General features: G+C 45.3%; 1 protein-coding gene across 4 annotated transcripts in view; it reads left to right on the top strand.

The window, feature by feature from the left end:
* The window catches only part of REEP1 (receptor accessory protein 1), a 92,553-nt gene that overhangs the window by 18,828 nt on the left and 54,639 nt on the right, over positions 1-19,086 (top strand). The window lies entirely within an intron of this gene.

Here is a 19,086-nt window from a genome sequence, read left to right as displayed (position 1 = left end):
ACATGAGTCACACAGGCTGGGTGCTGCGCCCTGGTCCCCCAAGAACATGGAGCTGATAGATAAGTCTTTTTACCATTATCCCTGATCAGAGCCACAGAACCCTTATGAAAAAACCTTATAGAATTTAATAGACAAGGCTAACCTTTCTGTAGGTCTTTTGCTAATAGAGTGACTTCCCTTCTCTAGAATTCAGTGGGATGGTTCAAAAACCCACAGAAAAAAATTCACACTCTATTCAATTCTGTAGGCTTTTATACTGATTTCTATAGGACTCTGCTAGGTTCTTTCCTATTAATTCTACAGCACTTTTCCATAAGGGAATAAAACAGAGTGGCTCAAAAAGGAAGATTAGTTGGCGTTGGAAATAGTTGCAGCAGTTTTTATTTTGTCAGTGAGACTGAGCTGGTCATGTGCTGCCAATATTATAAACAAGAGCTTCCACAAAAATTCCTAACTTTAGCCCATGTATCATGATGGATTTAGATGCAGATAGGAGGAGCAAAGGACTGGAAAATCCATTTTATTTCGGATGCAAACCAAAGCCATTTTCTTGTAACCAATCTGCTCTTAACTGTATATATTTATACTTTGACCCTAAAAGAGATACGGTGGGCCAGATCTCCAGCTGATGTTAATCAGTGTAACACCACTGAAGTCAATGGAGTAACACCAATCTGCCCGGCGGCAGCAGAGCAATCCTCCTTCCCTTCCCTACAGTTTAGTGCTGGAATTTTAACAAGAGGCTTTCCAATAGTCCCTCCAGCCCTTTGCTGGGTTAAACCAAACCTCTGGGGAACTTCCCTTTTGGATGCGGATCCAAATTTTGCAGCCCTCCCTCAGCAGTAGAATGGACCAAACCAAAACCTGGGATCCAAACACTATGGGGCCTTGTGAATGTTCAAAGCTGGAACTGCTCTCTAATACAGAGTTCATACCCACAGCAAGGTGAGGATGAGGAGCCTGAGCCATCGCCCATTAAAATGGATGGAAAAAGTCCCTTTGATGTTAATGGGACTTGACTCAGGCTCAAGCAGAGCACATTTGTGAAAACCATTTTCAACATATTAGACAGGGAAAATGTCTATCATCTTTCGTACTTCGTCACTGTCTCCATATATAAGGAGAAACGATAGCTGGTGCTGCACATATCCGCATGCCAATATATCAGCCAGTAGCAGATATGCAGTGTTGTAGCTGACAGGCATTGTTCGTTCTGGGTCCTGGAAATCTCATGCAAATACTCCTCTGTAGGCTTTCCACAACAGGACCTCTGTAGGCTTTCCACAACTGGGCATGGCCAAGGGATGAGATAGTCACGGACACTGGCCAGTATGCACAGCTCCCCACATGCAGATTATTGCTAGATTGTGAAGAGGGATGAGCAGAGCTGTGCATGAGGCTACTTGCAGCCTGAATGCAAGATCACACCCAAGCTAGCTCCCCAGGGAAGGATACATGTTGCATGTACATAAATAATATAGAGACAAGGTGGGTGAGATAATATCTTTTATTGGACCAACTTCTGTTAGCAACAGAGAAACTTTCAAGCTATACAAAGCTCGACTGTGAAATCCTTAACAAACATCACATCCATCACAGTCCATGCAGTGCTGAGAGCACAGCTATAGAATCTCTGAAATCTGAACACCAGATAGTGGTCAAACCAGCAAACAAAGGGGACACCATCATAGCCCTCAACTATGATGACTACGTTAATGAGGCCAACCGATTACTCCAACACCACCTACTATAAAGAACTCACAAAAGATTCCACACCACAGTTTACCAAGGATTTTAAGGACATTGTATCCTTCACCAAACAACTCTAAGAGAAACTTTACAAACTCGTCCCCTATGAACCCACCCCAGGGACCTTCTACCTGCGTCCCAAAATAAACAAACAAGGGAACCCAGGTAGATGCATCATATCTGGCCGTGACACTCTTACTGGAGGAATATTGGGACTCACCGAAAACATCCTCAAACCACGCACCACTCAAAGGACAAGCTTATTCCAGACACAACTGACTTCCTCCCCAAACTCCACAACATTAACAACTTCTCTCAGAACGCCTCTAAGGATGTCACCTCCCTATACACCAGCATCCCTCACAATGACGACATAGCTACCTGCCTCAAATATTTACAAGACAATGGACAACTCTCAGGTATCCACCCAAACACATTGCCAAACTCATCCATTTCATCCTCACCCACAATTTTACATTCAACAACACACACTGTGTCCAAGCTGTGGGAACAGTTCTGGGTACTAGGATGGCTCCCCAATATGGCAGTCTCTTCCTGGGCCATCTTCAAGAAGAATTTCTGGACAAATGCACCACAAAACCAATGATATACCTGAACTATATCAATATTTTCATCCTCTGGACTGACAACTTAAACTCCTCGTAGATTTCCCCCACAACTTGAGCAACCACTACCCATCCATTGAACTCTTCTGGAAAACTCCCACACCAGCATCAACTTCCTGGATACCACAATCAGCTTCAACAATGGAACCCTACAGACAACCACATACAAGAAACCCACGGATCTCCACACCTACCTTCATAGATCCTGTAACCAGCCCAAACGCACCAAGAAATCTGTTCTCTACAGCCATGCACTCAGATATCACAGAATCTGATCTGAGGAGAAAATCTGGTATATACACCTTAACACTCTCAAAACCACCTTAATCAAACAAGGACACTCCACTAGAGAAATAGATCGCCTCCTGGAAAAGGTCACCCAAATGCCCAAGAGAACCTGCTTCAATATAAAAATAAAAACCCCTTTGACCACACACCCCTAGTTTTCACCGGCCACCCACACTACAATCCATATGGGGTATCATCAAACAACTACAACCCACACTCAATGAGGATCCCATCCTGAAAGCAAATTTTCCTGAACCTCCTCTTCTGGTCTTCAAAACAACCCACTAGCCTCTCCACGCTCATCATCAGAAGCAAGCTCCCCCAAGACCTAGCCTCTGTTTGTCAGAAGCTGGGAATAGGCGACAGGGGATAGATCACTTGATGATTGCCTGTTCTGTTCATTCCCTCTGGAGCACCTGGCATTGGCCATTTTCGGAAGACAGGCTACTGGGCTAAATGGACCGTTGGACTGACCCAGTATGGCCGTTCTTATGTTCTGTTCTTATGACACACCAACTCAAGGTGGAAGCAGACCCTGTGAGAACAACAGATGCAAAATCTGCAGACATACATTGCTACAATGATCAGCACCCCCCACAACACACCTATACAGCACTAAATAGCATGGACTGAATAGAGACACTGGATTCATGGCTTATTACAACAATCTGCAACCCTCTAACAACTCCACACCCCCACTCCCAAGCATAGGTGCTGACTTCTCCTCTGCCCTGTGGGTGCTCGACCCACCCTGTCACCCCTGGCTCCACCCCAGCACCACCCTCTTCCCACCCCAATTCCACCTCCATCCCCCAAGTCCCCACTCCTGCCCCGATTCTTTATCGCCTTGTCCCCCTCCCTCCCGGAAAGTCTTAAGCGCCACCAAACAGCTGTTAGGTGGCGGGCGGGAAGCGCTGGGAGGGGAAGGAGCGGGGACGCTGTGCTCAGAGGAGGAGGAGGGGGTGGGGATGGCAAGAGCTTCGCTGCCAGTGGTTGCGGAGCACCCACTAATTTTTCCCTGTGGGTGCTCCAGCCCCGCAGCACCCACGGAGTCAGCGCCTATGGCCCCAGGTGCTTTCCCCCTACTTCCTTTCCTACCTATGATTGGAGGGGTATTAACAGGCGACTTCACCTTGAACGGTCCCTTGAAATATGTGTTAACTACTTATGCTGAACTATCTGTTCGGCTTTATATTTCGCAGTGATACTGTTAGTTTCCCAGACCTGAAGAAGAGCTCTGTGTAGCTCAAAAGCTCGTCTCTCTCACCAACAGAAGTTGGTCCAATAAAAGATATTATCTCACCCACCTTGTCTCTCTTTGTAACTAAACAGATTCATATTTGAAGACTGTGACTTAGGTGTATCCTAGAAACCCACCAACACGTTCCTGATAGTCAGGATTGCAGAAGGTTGCAATAATCCAGTCCTCAAAGCATCCTTTATATAACTAAACTATCGCATCTGAAACCGTCCACCTCACAATACAGCACTATAAAATGCCCTTTCTAGGGGTGCGATAATTGCTGGAAGCTGGACCTTAGTTCTGCATGAACCTCTCTATTTGTGGAGAATAATAAAGGCTCATTGGACTGTGACATTTAGACAGCAATGTGACAACCAACAAAATGTTAAGGAAAACTAGACCTAAAAAAGCAAGCACTATGGTTGTCCCCACTTTAAAAGCAAACAGCCTTACACAGCTGCTGTTCTCTTACGCCATGTCTACACTACAAAATTAAGTCAACCTAACTTATGTTGGCATACAGCCGCCACAGTAAATTAAATTGCCTGTGCATGTCTACACTTTGCTCCTTGTTATCTGTGGTGCACGTCCTCACCGGGAGCGCTTGTATCAATTGTGCTGTCAGTGTGGGGCATTGTGGGATGGCTCCTAAAAGCCTGTAACAGTCGACATAAGCAATACAGTGTTTACACTGACATTGTGTCAACCTAATTACATTGGCCTTGAATCTTTGCCTCTTGTGGAGGTGAAGTTACTACGTTGGCTTAGCAGGGCAGCTATGTCAGCCGGAGTGAAATTTAAGTGTAGACGCTTCCATAGTTAGGTTGACGTAAGCTGGCTTGAATCAGCCTAACTCTGGAGTGTAGACCAGATCTTAGAAATGTTCTGTTAGAGGAATCTGAGGCATCTGTTTTCCTTCCCTCGTTGCTTTTATTTGGAATTGTCACTGTAAAATCTATTTCTAATCCCAAGCCCCAGCTAGTTTAAAAAAAAATAAAATTAAACATCTCATGTTGTGTTTTAATCACAGTAACTGCTGGGTGCAGGATATATGTGTGCAGTAGTAGAGAGGTCAAGTGAGGAAAAGGAAAGAAGAGGTCCAAAGAAGGAGAAGAGAAAGGGGGGAAAAAAGGAATATTTTTGCTGTACACCAAGCTTTCATTCAAACCCATCCCCAGAACTGCTGGGGGAGGGATGTCTCTAAGAGCAGAAATGGACCCAAATCAAAGACCTGAATCTGAACAGACTAGCCCTCAGGGGAAATCCAGACCCAGATTGGAACTGTGTAACTGTCCCTATTTCTCTTTAACCCGCTCTGTTCCGGCACCCCTGGTTCAGTCTTCTCTTAAGTGCTCCCCTCCTGAGGAGCCTCCTATCTCCGTGTGGAGTTCCCACTAACTGAGTTGGGTAATCTTCATTAGGCCCAGGTGCTTGTTTACTAATCAGCCACCTGGGGCAGTCAGTGACCCTATGTGGGGCCTTCCTCAGGCAGTCATGGGCACCCTGGGCCCTAACTCCCCATAAAGAATAGCTGCCCTGGAACAGAGCTTCAGATACTCAGCACCTCTGAAAATCAGGCTCTAAACCCCTCAGGTCTACACTACAAACTTATATTGGTATAACTACATTGCTCAGAGGTGCCAAAAATCCACCCCTCTGAGCAACACAGTTAAACCGACCTAACCCCAGGTGTAGACAGCGCTATGTCACTGGGAGGGCTTCTCTTGCAACATAGCTATTACCTCTCATGGAGGTGGATAACTACGCCGATGGGAGACACTCTCCTGTCAGCATAGTAGCGTCTTCACTAAAGTGCTACAGCGACACAGCTGCCCCAGTACAGCATTACCCATCTGCAAAAAGAGATAAAAATACCTACCTACTGGGCACAGTGAGGATTAATAGAAGGTTGTAAAGTGCTTTGTAGTTTAAAAGTACTAAGTGATATTAATCAACCATATTTCTGTAGGAGAGTCCTTTTGTGCCCTCAGCCATAGTCTTTAAAAGCTTCTTTGGGTTAGGAGGTAACAGAAATTAATTCTCACTGAATCCTGCCTGGTATGTTTGCTCTGTGACTAACACTGGTGAACACTTTGAGGACTGTGGAGATAAGTATTCTCCTCAACATTGTCCCATTTAGCATTCCTTTGGGTGGCTGCCTGGAAAAGGGCAGGATTTTTCTAACTTTTAAGCGCTGATTTTAGGAATTAATGTTAGAGATTATCTTCTTTTCCCAAAGGGCTAAGGCGGCCACTTAGATCAGGTCTCAGCTCAGACTAGGGCAGCAGTTTTTCGTTTCTAACCCTTTTAAAATGACCAAATCTTGGCTGCCAGTTTAGTGTATGAATAGTTCGATTTCTATGCAAGGCTCTTGAATACAGAAAAAAAAAGGGATGTGTTGTTCTGTTACAAGGTGCATGTCACAGAGTATTGCATTTGGCATTGAAGTAAATAAGCTGCTAATGGCCTTATCCCCGATTATGGCTTTATGCAAGAGTAGATCTTGCTAAAGCTTTGTTGTAAAGCTGTTACATTTAACAGAGGCAGTGGACAGTAAAGCAACGCAGAGGCTTATGCTCTTAATACATGGCTGTAGACTCAGATAAGGAGAACTCTAGCTCTCTTTTTTCTAGAACATAAACAATATCTATCCAGTACAGCGGAAAGGAAGATGAGTTTGCAAATAGTCTCTCCAGCTCCTTTTATAGTCCTTTGCTAACTTAAGTCCAGACCAAAAACATCTGGCCAGGGGTGGCCAACCTGAGCCGGAGAAGGAGTCAGAATTTACCAATGTACATTGCCGAAGAGTCATGGTAATACGTCAGCAGCCCCCCATCAGGTCCCCCCCCACCCAGTGCCGCCCTCCCGCCCACCGGCAGCCCCACCGATCACCTCCCCCTCCCTCCCCGCACCTCCCAATCAGCTGTTTAGAGGCATGCAGGAGGCCCTGGGGGAATGGGGGAGGAGCGAGGGCATGGCAGGCTCGGGGGAGGGAAGGGGTGGAGTGGGGGCAGGGCCTGTGGCAGAACCAAGGGTTGAGCAATGAGCACCCCCCCGGCACATTGGAAAGTTGGCACCTGTAGCTCCAGCCCTGGAGTTGGTGCCTATACAAGGAGCCGCATATTAACCTCTGAAGAGCTGCATGTGGCTCTGGAGCCACAGGTTGGCTGCCCCTGATCTAGGCTGATGAAGACACTGTGATGCTTTTTTTTTTTTAATAGGCAGAATCTTTCTATTACAGACTGAGGGCCTGATCCTGCTCTCATTGATGGGGCTTTTGATACTGTTTGCAATTGGGGCATATCATTTTCTATTAATGAAATGATGGACTATCTCTGAGTTTGTACTGTACAGAAGGAAAGAGCTGGGCAGTACAAGACGCACATTTCTGGGAACAAGTCTGGGCCTGGGAATTTGCTGGTGTCACTCTATGATGTAATTCCTGAGTGGTTAGTTATAACACTCTTACAATTTAGCTGGGAGTGATTTTGCATGTTAGAGGCTGTGTGGGAGTAGGACTAAGAGTGGTTGCTCTCCCAGTGAAGCAGTATAAAAGGCACCTGAAGTGGGAGATTTGAGGGGACAGAGATGTCCATCTGTCCAGAGTGTACCCTGGAGAATGTCACAAGGGGAAGTAACAGGGGCTTGATGGCTGCCATAAGAGCACTTTGAGGTCATTTACAAGAAGTACATTTAAAGCAGGCTAAGGGCTGCTCCAGTTTATGCCAGAGGACTGAACCATCACACAGTCAGTCCAGGACTGGGGAGCATGAAAGTGGCTTAAAGTCACCTTTGAGCAGCACCCTCATTCCCTTGAGTTGTTCTGTACTTTTCACAGTCGTAGCTGAGGATCTGGGCCAATGTTTTTTTAAACAGCTATGGTCAATTAGAGTATTTCTTGCATTGTACTTCATGATTTCCAGGAATCAGCGGCGTATTATCGCCTAGGCCAACAAGGCCTAGGCCTAGGGCGGCAAATTTGCAGGGGCGGCAAATTTGCTCGCGACCCCTCCCCAACTCCGCCCCTTCCCCAAATCCCCGGCCCGCTTCCTCCCCCAGGCGCACTGCGCTTCCCTCCTTCCACCTCCCTCCCAGGCTTGCCGCGTGAAAGCGCTGGGAGGGAGGGAGAAACGGGTAGTGGCGCGATCGGAGGAGGCAGAGCAAAGGTGAGCTGGGGCTGGCGGGCGCGGGGGGTGACTTGGGGGGGGCAGGGAACCATTCCCTGCCTCAGTTCACCTCCACCCCACCTCTGCCATCCCCCGAGTGCGCCACAACTCCCCTTTTCCCCCTCCCTCCTAGGCTTACTGCAAGGGAGCAGAGGTGAGCTGGGGGGGCCAATTTTTTGAGGGCCTATGGGCGCCAAAATTGTTAATCTGCCACTGCCAGTAATATCCTCCCACTAGCAAGCAAAAGCAGCATTACTATAATGAGATGATAAGCATTTGATCTGGCTCAATCACTTTAATGTAAATTTCATCCTTTCTTTCCAAACCCTTCACTGCAGCACTAAAAGTCTGTGCAACAGAGAATTGCCCTGAAGCAAAGATAGGAAAATAATACAGGTTTTTGCATTTCCCATCACTTCACCAACCATTGGTAACACTTTAAGGGCCTCATCCTGAAATCCATGCATGTCCCCAAACTGTAATTGAGTTTTGGGGTGTATAAAGAATGTAAGTTTAATCCCTAAACTAAGATTCACACATATATATTCAATTTAGTTTTAATAGATATAAATAGATTTAGCATAACTTAAAACAGCACAATCTTTGCAGCATGATCTTTATGTTTGTATTATAACAGTTATGCAGTGCTTGATTACTGATGTGCCATTGAAAAAGGCATTTACTGCATCAACTATATCCTAGAAAATAGGTTTGTTTCTTTAAACTATACTTGATTAATTTCCCTTTTATGCCACGAGTCTATCATAAATCTGTAGGCTCATTTACAAAACAAATTTTAAATCACGTAATCAAATATAATCTATACCAACACAATGCAGTGCTGCTAAAAAAAACCCTCTCTTTCCACCATATATGCCCTGCCAAAAAAACCTCCCCACATAACCCATCCCCTCCAGGATTGTAAATTACCAGTAGACAAGGAAAGCCATAAGCCCTGCCCTAAGTATCTTAGACACTTCCTTGGACATAAAATTACAGACACACAATGCACTAGGGCCTGATTTTCAAAGGTGCTGAGCTCAGCCTCTTTGAAGATCCGGTCCCAAGTCTCCTACGATTAGATGATTCATTCTCAAAGAGGTGGAGATTCCCCCCCACAAATCTCTTGGTGAATTATTGTTGAAAGGCTTCTCCACAAAGATGCGTGTTCTGAGAAAGGGACTGTATGAAGCAAAGTTGTTTGTGGGATGCACAAGGAGATGGGAGTTGCAAGCACTGTGTACACTCCTCACAGCGCCTGATAAGTCAATGTACTGAGAGCTACATTTAACGGACAGTGAGAGTGAGAGCAGCAGTAAGAGAAAGATGTCAGTTTAAATAGCTACATTGTTAATGATGTCACTGCTGATCATTTTAGCAGAAACAGCCAGCTAATGTTTTCATCCCACAGCCCCCAGACTGCCTCCCAAGTCTCCCCAGATGCCAAAATCCCACCCAGCAGGTACTGTATTAGCATTTCAGCATTTCCGGTTCATTTCTGTACATCAGATGTGTGTGGGTGTGGACACTTCAGCTGACGTCAGAGAAAGCTTGGTGGAGATTTGGTTCCAAAAATGGGCATGTGTCGTGTCTGTCCTCATTCAGCAATCTCTCATTTTGTGTGGACCAGTCACCTTTTCACTTTGTGAATTAAATTGTAAAAGACAGAGACTCTCTCAACCTCCCAATCTCACACGGCTATGTCCTGCTCTGGGTCCTCAGGAACAGCTCTGTGCCCCAATGGTGGCCCATGGACCTCTGCATTCAAAACAAACAGCAGAATTTGTCAAAACCATTTCTCAAGAGACAGGGTGGTCCTTTTATTGGACCAGCTTCTGTTGGTGAGAGAGACAAGCTTTCGAGCTTACACAGAGCAATTCTCCAGGTTTTCACTGCCTTCTTCCCTCCTCACCTCCCAAAACCTTTCAAAGGAAATGGAGCCAGGATTATGAGTAAGAGAAATTCCATGGTAAAAAGCTAGGACATTGTTTTGCCTGCAGCAAGGCAAATAGACCAGCTCTGTAGTCTCCACCAGAACAAGGAGAACTGTTTGTGCCTGGCAGCCCACTCAAGGTGCTCCGTTCTCAGGGCTCTGAAAATGGGCTTGGGAGAACAGGATAGTCACAGGTTAGCTAAGGCCGCTTCCTCAGCCATCTCTTTGACTGTTCATGACTGGCTGGCTTCCAGTCGCTTCTTCAAGAGTGCCCAAGCCAAAAGAAAGTGGTGGAGTCAGCTGAGAGAGGCATGTCCTGCTTTAAGGGGGATCAAGGCTACTTAAATTAGACCCACTCAAGGACAGCCCTCCCTCTAAGGGCTGATCTACACTGGGGATGGGGGTGGGGGATCGATCTAAGATACGCAACTTCAGCTATGCAAAGTCAAAGTATCTTAGTTCGACTTACCTGGCCGTCCTCACGCGGCTCCCCCGTTGACGCTGCTTACTCCTCCTGCTGAAGTGGAGTACGGGCATCGATTCGCGGATCGATTTATTGCGTCTAGACGATAGATCGATTACTACCCGCCAATCCAGTGGGTAGTATAGCCGTACCCTAAGGATATGTCTACGCAGCAAAGAAAAACCCTCAGCTGGCCCGTGCTAACTGACTTGGGCTTGCAGGGCTTAGACTGAGGGGCTGTTTCATTGTTGTGTAGAAGTCTTCTACACAACAATGAAACAGGCCTGATCCTGAGCTGTGGGTCTTTCTTTGCTGTAGCCATACCCTAGATTCTAGCTAGTTATGTGGTAAGCAGTCACCCAACTCTCCTTATTTTGCTATTTAATGAAAAGGAGCAATGAGGTGTTATCACCAGCCCTTCCATTACATGGGCCATGTGGCAGGGCGGGGTCAGTGTTTTAATGGCTAGGGCCTGCACTGACAGAGGGGATCTGTGTTTTTTGGGGACACCCTAAGAAATCATCTTGGCTTGAACTTGACTTAAAGGCCGTTTTAAAGAAGCATCTTCTGCAGGACGGTGGGTTTCCCCGGAGTTTGCTATAGGATTTCTATAGTGCCGGGGATATGCATCACAGGCAGCTGTGAAGGCAAGATCCCTGCTGCCCCCGAAGAGCTTAGGGTCTAAGCAGGTGAAATACAGGTGGGTATGGGGAGAGATGCAGCAGAAAAGCAAGGAGGCTGAGCAGTTGTTTTATTTATTTATTTTTAATTATGTGATTTCTGTTTGAATGCGAAGAGCTCAGTGGTGCCCCATCAGCACATTCCTGCTCTCAGGGTGGCCTGGCAATGCATTGCTCCAGGAGCAGCTGCTCTGGGAGGGATTGTGTTTCAGGGAGTCCCGGTCTCTGCCAGAATTCCCAGCATTCAATGGGAGTGTGCGGGTCTGGGTTGGTGCCATGCCCTCCCCTCTCTGTGCCTGGCCGATTCTGCAGGTTGTGTGGAAGAGTGGGGCTATAGGACTGATAAAACATAACGAGGCCAATTCATGGCTGGCTAGTGGCCACTTTGCAATGACTTTTCTGGGACAAAGTCTGTAAGCACCCCCTGCCTTTGTGAATACCAGCCTGGAGCCTTTAGTCATCGTCTTCTGCTGATTCCCCTCTTGCCTTACCTCAGTCTTTACTTTAAAATATCACAGCATCATTTGGCACACAGTGTGACTCACATTATTTGTATTTGCTTTAACCTTTTCCTTGACTCATTCCTTTACCTAGCTCATAAAAACATAAGAACGGCCATACTGAGTCAGACCAGTAGTCCATCTAGCTCAGTATCCTATCTTCAGACAGTGGCCAATGCCAGGTGCTTCAGAGGGAATGAACGGAACAGGCAATCTCGAGTGATTCATCTCTTGTCGCCCATTCCCAGCTTCTGGCAAAGAGAGGCTAGGGACCTTCCAGAATTTGTTTTTTGCATCCTTGCCCGTTCTGGCTAATAGCCATTAATGAGTCTATCCTCCATGAACTTACCTAGTTATTTTTTGAACCCTGTTATAGTTTTGGCCTTCACAACATCCTTTGGCAAGGAATTCCATAGGTTGATTGTGCATTGTGTGAAGAAATACTTCCTTTTGTTTGCTTTAAACCTGCTGCCTATTAATTTATTTGGTGACCTCTGGTTCTTGTTTATGAGGAGTAAATAACACTTCCTTATTTACTTTCTCCACACCAGTCATGATTTTATAGATCTCTATCAGATCCCCCCTTAGCCGTCTCTTTTCCAAGCTGAAAAGTCCTAGTCTTATTAATCTCTCCTCATACGCCAGCTGTTCCATACCCCTAATCATTTTTGTTGCTCTTTTCTGTATCTTTTCCAATTCCAATATATCTTTTTTGAGATGGGGCAACCAAATCTGCAAGCGGTATTCAAGATGTGGGCGTACCATGGATTTATATGAGGCAATATGATATTATCTGTCTTATTATCTATCCCTTTCCTAATGATTCCCAAAATTCTGTTAGCTTTTTTGATTGCCATTGCACGTTGAGTGGATGTTTTCAGAGAATTATCCACAATGACAGACTCCAAGATCTCTTTCTTGAGTGGCAAGACTGGCAACAACTAATTTAGACCCCATCGTTTTATATGTATAGTGGGATTATGTTTCCAATATGCATTACTTTGCTTTTATCAACATTGAATTTCATCTGCCATTTTGTTGCCCAGTCACCCAGTTCTCTTCATAGTCTGCTTTGAACTTAATTATCTTGCTGAGTTTTATATCATCTGCAAATTTTGCCACCTCACTGTTTACCCCTTTTTCCAGATCATTTATCAATATGTTGAATAGCACTGGTCCCAGTACAGACCGCCAGGAGACACCATTTATCTCTCTCCATTCTGAAAACTGGCCATTTATTCCTACCCTTTGTTTTCTATCTTTTAACTAGTTACTGATCTATGAGTGAACCTTCCCTCTTATCCCATAAGAGCTTACTTTGCTTAAGAGCCTTTGGTGAGGGACCTTGTCAAAGGCTTTCTGAAAATCTAAGTACACTATATCCACTGGATCCCCTTGTCCACATGCTTGTTGACCCCCTGAAAAAATTCTAGTAAATTGGTGAGGCATGATTTCCCTTTACAAAAACCATGTTGACTCTTCCCCAACAAATCATGTTCATCTATGTGTCTGACAATTATGTTCTTTACTATAATTTCAACTAATTTGCCCGATACTGAAGTTAGGCTTACCGGCCTATAATTGCCAGGATCACCTTTGGAACCTTTTTAAAAAATTGGCGTCACACTACGTATCCTCCAGTCATCTGATACAGAAGCTGATTTAAATGATAGGTTCTATACCACAGTTAGTAGCTCCACGTTCCACACCTGTTAGATTTATACTGTAAACCCTTTGGGGCAGAGGCTGTCTTTTAAAAAATCTGTGCAAAGCCCTGTGCAAATTGATGGCACTCTGGAAACATTGCTTCGTACTAATAGTAATGATCACAAGTCCATTGGCACCCTCGTTGACAGCCTCAGCAAGCAATCCTGGCACCGAAACAGTTCAGCTGTTACTTAAGTACTATAAGAAGCATATGCTGCCCAACAAATATGTTGAGAAGGCCAAAATATTTCAGCAATTCAAAAGTGTATCCAGGCCCTTATTGAAGCAGAAGTTCTTAGTCTTGGCTGCTTTGTGCTAATGATATGGAAACATCAGCTATTCATGAAAAAAGGCTTGCTGCATTTGTCTTGTTTGTTGTACAGTGCTCTAAAGGATGTGCCCTGCCATCCAAATATCTAGGGGATCTGATGACATGGTAGCCAAAATAGCAAAGCTCGACAGGTTTGTGGTGCCAGCAGCACCGTGCTGTGTGTTTATAACATTAGGGCCAGATCCTGCAAACCCATGTGAGTAAAATTACTCGCTCTAATAGACTCATTGATGTCACAGGGAGCTGCTTATGAGTCTGGTCCAATGCCCATTGAAGTCAGTGGGTTTCTCCATTGACTTCAGTGAATACTAGATTGGGTATGTGAGTAACTCTGTGCACATTTGTGTTTGTAGGACCAGGACCTTAGTCAGGGAGCCAGCAATGTCTAGTGGTTTAGCGTTTAGCATACGGAATGAGGCTGTCCTGAATTCTAATCCCAGCTCTGATGCTGGCTCCCTTACTATGCGGTTGCAATAGGGTGGTCTGTTCCTCAAAAGGCTGGTGGCCAGCCAGTCCTGTCTGATTATCAGACCCAGCTGAGAAGGGGTCAGGTGATGTCTATAAAGGGCTGAGAGAGCTCAGCTCACTTGGAAGAAGAAAAGCTGTAGGAGGGAGGTGGGTTCTGTGGCTTGTCCTGGAGCAGCATGGAACAAAAGGTCTTTGGGTTCTTACAGCCCAGTGCTAGTTGGGGGAATAGCTGTATTTTGTGTTGCTTATGAGGTTTTTGTTTGAAGGTCCTGACTGAGAATTGGGTGTGGATCAGGCCAGCGTCCTTCAGGGGTGTGTATTATCAAGAATTTAGAAACTGCACATTGGATCAGACTTCTGGTCCCTTTAGTCCAGTATCCTGCGCCAAACAGTGGCTGCTATCATCTGCTTCAGAGGAAGGTGCATGAAATGTCATAATGGGCAGTTTCTTCTTCTCCCTGGTCAGTTAATGGTTGACCTGACTCACAAAGGCTTATTTAAAAATCCTATCTAATGTAACTGGATATATAAACATAACATTTTGAACGTTCTTATGCTCTTGACCTCAATGATGTCTTACTTCAATGAGGTCAACAGGTTCATTGTTTGCTGTGCAGAAAAGTATTTCCTTGGGTGGGTTTAAAACGTGTTCTTTCAGTTTGATTGAACATTCTCTGGTCCTGGTATTAGGAGGAGGGGGGCAGGTGTCTGATTTACCTTCTCCAGACCCTCTGTTAGTTCTTACACCCCTCTCCTGGCCACTCTATTTGCCTCCTCTCTAAAATAAACAATCCCCATCACTTCAACCTCTCTTCACCTGGAACTCTTTCCATGTGCCGCTCAGTATTTTCATCACCCTTCTCCTGTCCCCTTCACTTTTCATGATATCCTTTTTTGAGAGAGTGGCCAGAAGGGAACACGGTGTCCCAGCTCAGAGCCTGCCATTGACTTGTATAATGGCGCTGTAATATTATCAGGATTATTCTCCATCCCATTCCTGAGGTACCCTGACATTTTGCTTAAGTTTATGCCCACTTCTGCACAAGAAGCAGAGGTCTTCACTGAGCTGTGTGCAGTCATTCCCACACCTTTTTGCTCAGTGGTTATAATTAATTTAGATCCCAGTGATATCATAGAATCATAGAATCATAGAATTCAAGATCAGAAGGGACCATTATGATCATCTCCTGAATTTCCTGACTGTTTATTTCCGCCTCTGATATATTTAAAGAGTGTAATCATATCTCTCTATCTCCTTCGCCTTCCATTCCTCGGATCATTCTAGTGGGGAGACCAAAACTGCACAGCACCTCCTTATGTTAGACATCCCTAATTGAATTTCATCCTGTTACTAATACTCCAGTTTACAAGGTCATCAAATCTCTTTTTTTCATCCCATCTTTTCCAATTTAACCAGTAATTCTTCTGTCAGAATAATATACTAACTGCTACATGATTCTGTTCAGTGCTGAGAGTGAGCTGATGCGACCTATTGGTGAGTGTGTCACAAGCCCCCACTCTGGGCCCAATTCAGTGAAGCTGCGAGTCTCTTACAGCTCCAGGTAGAGACCCTTGTCTATAGCTCAAGCTGTGGCCGCTCATATGTCTGTCTCGGGCGCTCCCCAATTCAATGTCTAGCTTGGCAGTGAAGATGGTGGCCTGTACAAGACTTTTAGGCCTTTGTGTTTTGGGCAGTTCATTTCCCACCCCAAGGCTAAAAGGTCACACAAAAGCCACATTGCAGGACTCAAAAGAAGAAGATACCAGAGTTGTTTGGTTTTTTTGCAGGGGTGGTGGTGAGCAGTTTTATTTTATTTTTAGAATTGGGATGGTGATACATAAAGGGGATGAGGGCTTTGTGGACAGAGTAGACATTTGGGAAGAATTTGAATGAAGATAGCATGGGAGCCTGGTGCAGCATGGATGAAGGCACAAAGAAGAAGTGGGATAAGAAAACAGCAAGACTGTTGTCATTAGGGAAGAGATGGGACGGTGTAAGACCCCGGAATAGGGGTGTAGGCAGGAGCAATATTATTCAGACACTTGAAGGCAAAGATGAGACTCTCAGACTTGACTTGGCAGGCCAGAGGGGAGCCAGTGGAGGGATCTGAATGGGTGAGTGACATTGGTTTGAGAAACGGGCGAGAGGTGATTTTAGTTGTTCCATTTTGGATGGGCTAGAGCAGTGGTTCTCAACCTTGTTTTTACCCAGGGGCCCTTAAACTTAAATAGATAAGCCTGCAGAACCCCAACCAAAGGCGACGTGTGGCAGATTTCTACTGTCCATTTGGCCCTGCTCCCTGAAGTGCTGATGTAGCAGGGCAGAGCAGTGGTGTGTCTCCTTGGCTAGCTGCTGCCTGCTCATGGAGTTCAGTGGTTGTGAGGCAACCCCGTCTGCTAGCAGCGGGAGAAGATCTCTCTTCTGCGGCAATGCTGCAATTTTTTGTTGCACTCCAGCTCCCCCGCCCGGCCAACCCAGACAGGCTGAGGTGAGTCTGGGGATGGAAGTGGCGCTCCCTCCCTGAGCCCTGCCGTCCAGGGCTGAAGCTGGAGCCTGAGGCCCGCCACCCGGGGCTGAAGCTGGAGCCCCACCGCCCATTTTATAGATAGGGAGACTGAGGCACAAAGCGGTTAAGTTTGTTGCTCCAAGTCACACAGCAAGTTAGCAGGACTAGGACTAAGTCTCCTACCCCAGGGCTTAGTCTATTAAACCACAACTGCCTGGATGGTACACACCCCTCTGTACAGTCAGGAAAATCTGATGTTAGTTACATAACCCCCACAGGGAAGGCACATCAGCCTATTAATTATGCTGTATAGTTTAGGTAAACAAAATAGTAAGGGCTTCTCTTCCTCCACAGGAAACTTTCCAAGTATTTGCCATATATAACTGTGTTCCAGAGATCCTGTAAACTCACTTGCCTCTAAGACCAAGTTAGTTTCTGTTATTGGCATAAACTGAGGAAGCAAATATAAATCATCAGATGTTGGAATCTCTGCAGGAAACAAGAGTGTGTGATAGCAACCAGCTCAGGGGGAGGGAGGGAAATGGATTGGGACAGAAATGAGGAACTTTTATAAATGAGGCAGAGGGAAAAATCATTCATGTGCATGATTGTTTTTCTGAGCTGTGCAGAGAAATGCTGCCTCTTTTAGCATTATCTTCACTGGACCAGATCACACTACCACTGATGTCAGTGGAAAGTTTCCTGTTTAGCTTCAATGAGAGTAGGATCAGGACCATTGTCTGCGTGCCTCCCCTGCCTTAAACAGCACTGTTGTTTGTTAAGATATTTCAAGGGAGAACAATGAATGTGTTTTCCCAGAATCTTCTCTGTGGGCATATGATCTAATCCCTACATACAGCACATCTCTGATGTACGAAATAGCTTCAGTGCTCCCAGATTCCAGCAGCTCTTTCTGAAGCCAGCATGAAACGTCTGCAAAACACTGAGCTCCTCACTCAGTGGCTGCTTTTCTGAAGTCTGCATCATGCTTTGGGTTTTGTTAAATTACGCTACAGTAGGCATGATGAATACCCAGCAAATTGTGCTAGCGCGGTGCTTTGCAAATCAAGATAGTGTGCAGTCTCACTCTGTTCTTTTACAAAGGCTTTCCTGAGGACAGCTCTGGGAGGGACAATTGTGAGCTGCACGGGGGAGAGTAAATTTTTAATATATCTTCCATGAATTGGACATAAATGTAATTAAGTCCCTTGGCAGGGGAACATAACTGGCAAAATGGAAAGGATAATATCAGGTTAATATGGCTCTAAGTTTAGGTTTTGAAACAATGAGCTTTGATAAACCCTAAGAACAATGTCCTGTGGCACCTTATAGACTAACAGACGTATTGGAGCATGAGCTTTCGTGGGTGAATATCCACTTCGTCGGATGCATGGGCACCCACGAAAGCTCATGCTCCAATATGTCTGTTAGTCTATAAGGTGCCACAGGACACTCTGCTGCTTTTACAGATCCAGACTAACATGGCTACCCCTCTGATACCGAAGAACAATGGCAATGTTTACATGAAATTAAGAAAAAGTCCAGTGGAAACATGTATTTTTTTTTAAAAGCCAATAAACATTCCCCTGCTCAATTTTCAATCCAAACATTTCGGTATCCTGCAATTGCAGGGGAAATTGACTAAAACCTGTCTGGAAGAAAGTGGAAATGATTAGCCTGTTTTCAGGGTCTACATTTAAAGAAATGATCAAAGAGAACAAGCAGCACAAATAGCGAAGAGGAAAGGAGATTTTTACTTTTTAAACTCCAAGGTGCTAGTAGTAGCGTCAGGATTCTTTTTTACAGTTCTATGATTTTGAACCTGGTAGTGTCTCTTTCAGACACGGAAAACTGGAAGGGCTTTAGAGTTGGAGTCAACAGGGACATGCAGGATTCCTCCTGAGTGCAGGATTGGGCCCTAATATTGTCAAACCAAAACCAGGTGTAATCTGAGTGCCATTTTGTCCCTCTTCCCCTCTTAAGTTTTTTTGGGGGGTGGGGCAGGGGATTTCAGATAAATAGTTCACATTTTGTCCCATCTCTGAAAACAACTAATAAACCTTCTTTGCTGTGTCATGGTAGATTATTATAAAATTACATTTACCTTTTCCTGGAGGTTTGTTTTTCTGACTTGTTTTGATGCCGATGTGCCACTCTTTTTGATACTTTTCATCGGGAGGTGCCTATTAAATGTAATGCAGCCTCAAAGTGACAGTCACCAAAGAGGGAAAACAATCTTGGCCCTAATCCTGCTCCATGTAAATCAATGGCAAAATTGTCACTTAAGTCAATGAGGCAGGATCAGCCCTATGCTATGGAATGCAGTGCATGGTGTATTGGAGCTCTAGATCAGAACCTACTAACACTTTCTGCAGGTGCAAGAAATGCAGTTAACAGAAGGAAAAAATATTTCCCTATGGCAGGA

This window comes from Mauremys reevesii, linkage group 5 (assembly GCF_016161935.1).
Source record: "Mauremys reevesii isolate NIE-2019 linkage group 5, ASM1616193v1, whole genome shotgun sequence".
Classification (NCBI taxonomy): Eukaryota; Metazoa; Chordata; order Testudines; family Geoemydidae; genus Mauremys; species Mauremys reevesii.
This window is presented reverse-complemented; position numbering and strand designations above follow the sequence as displayed.